Source organism: Periophthalmus magnuspinnatus, chromosome 17 (assembly GCF_009829125.3).
Source record: "Periophthalmus magnuspinnatus isolate fPerMag1 chromosome 17, fPerMag1.2.pri, whole genome shotgun sequence".
Lineage (NCBI taxonomy): Eukaryota > Metazoa > Chordata > Actinopteri > Gobiiformes > Gobiidae > Periophthalmus > Periophthalmus magnuspinnatus.
Window position 1 is genome coordinate 20,664,184 of NC_047142.1, and position 2,211 is coordinate 20,666,394.

Sequence of the window (2,211 nt, forward strand, 5' to 3'; positions counted from 1 at the left end):
TGTGTACACTTGCATATGTTACACTTAGGATACACTTAGGTTTTACATTTAAGTTTGCTCGACTTTTTACACTGACAAATAGTATATCCAAGGTACATTTTGGTGCTTGCAGGTATATGTAGTAAAACATAGGAAGCGTTTTTCCTGTAGTGTCTGGCCCTAACCACATCTAATAAGTGAGCAAAAGTCTTACTAACTTTTGCACTGACGATGGTTAATCCAAGAATGTAGTATTTATTTTCTGCAAAACTCGTGAAGTGACTCAATGTACATATCTTTTAATGTTAATCTTAATATTTATATGACTGATATGTGAATTCATTGCATCAATACATTTTGTCAAAGTGCCATACATCTATATTGCCATAAGCCCTAGTCTTATTGTAGATTTTGAAGTGTTCAAAGTTGCCAAAAAGGTAATGATATTTACAGTATTGTGCAAGAGTATTTTATATTTTATTTTTTATTTTTTTGCCTGACCAGCCATTCTCTTCTACATTCAGATTGAATCCAGACGGGTTTGGAACCAGATAATAGAGGGTAAAAATCCTCTGTCGTAACTTAGGACGGTCCGACCACAGCCACTAATTTGTATGACGTGTTTCTCAAATGCAGAAAATGTCAAATATACTTATTTTAACTTATTTTTAATTGGGATAACAGTATGGTGCTTTGATTATTGATTCAGCAAAAAAATCGCACTGTTTCTTAGTTATTTACATTATTTTTTAATTTTTTTTTATGTGTATTTCAATCACATCTTCTGAAATCAGGGAGACAAGATAAAGCTCCAAATCCACTGGTCTTTGCAAAGTTGTGTCAGAGCGTGTGGTTTTGGCTGGACAGGTAAATATTTTTTCATTTTATTATTTTCAGAAATGGTCAGTAATGGGCCAAAATTAACTTCTTTTGCACTTACCTGTAAATGAATCTACTTGGTTTATTTGGACCAAAAAAATGAGACTGGAGCGTGGTGTTAAAAGGGTATTTTCATTCACTGAGAAATGATAAAAACACAAGTTTGTATGCTAAGCTAAGCTACTGCTGCTGCTTCTGTGCTACTATCACCAGCCGTGACTCTGAGCTTAAGGGCTCAGTGAGAATCGACCATGTCTCAAAGCTGTTACTGTCTGAGAGAAAGGCAAATCCTATGAACGTGTCTGTGATGTACATTTACCGACCACCAGAGGGCAGTGTCGCAGTATTTTTTTGGCACTGGTGGAAAGGGAGAGGGGAGAACATGCAGGATTTTCAAGCATTTTTGTATTTCAAGTCATTCATAGAGTATTTTTGTTAATTAAACGCAATGATTGTGTAAAAAAGTCACATTTTAAACTATTCAAACAAAAGTACAATCCTGCTCTTATAGCACTGTAACATGGTAAGTTATGATTACAGTGTCCTCCCATTTCAAAATTCCTGTTAAATGTGCAATGTCCGGTTTCCTGGTTGTGTCTATGAGCATATTTTTGCATGATATGTTCCACAGTATGGCAATTAATTAGAAAATCTATTCTGTAAAAAACATTCATTCTTACTGTGGGTGAGCTTGCCTGTCCATAGATCTGAGATGTAGCTTGATCTGGTGGCGACTTGTGCCCATGGAGATGGATGAGCTTAATGCCATGCTGTGGAAAATTCCAAAAATCTCCATAGAGAAAATCAGGTACCACAATAGATACAAATTTCACCTTTAAGAGAAACTTTTACCTTATGGAATACATTTAGTTCAAGGTGTTGGTGAAATTTGTATTGGAATTTTTGAATTAATTTAGGGAGTTTTGCTAATAATTTTGTTTAAAAATCCTGCATATTGCCCCGTCACATTTTCTATAATACACATTGATTCATTTTTATTGTTAAATAGTGTAAAAATGGAAATAGAGGCTCTTGCAGTAAAGGCCACAATGTTGACATGGCTTAGCTTTTACTTTTTATCATACGACTAAATCCTACCATGTTGTGCAATATTCTAAACTACTTGCACAGATGAGCCATAACATTATAACCACTGACAAATGAAAGACCCAACACTATTATGTATTCGTAATGAGACTTTAACTTAAGGTGCACAATGTAATTTTCCTGGTTAGGAGTCTACGTGGAAATGTTACTTTGCCTGGAATGTTCCAAAGTATGGCATTAAACCATAGACTGTATGCATTAAACATATATATTCGCATTACATTATAAACCAATTACAGATGTTTA

At 34.6% G+C, this 2,211-nt stretch overlaps 1 protein-coding gene across 1 annotated transcript in view; it reads left to right on the top strand.

The window, feature by feature from the left end:
• adcyap1r1a (adenylate cyclase activating polypeptide 1a (pituitary) receptor type I) overlaps positions 1–2,211 on the top strand; it is a 37,652-nt gene extending 35,441 nt beyond the window's left edge. The window contains exon 14 of the mRNA XM_033983085.2: positions 1–2,211. This exon is cut by the window's left edge and continues 2,409 nt beyond it. The gene's annotated coding sequence lies outside the window, so the exon portion shown is untranslated.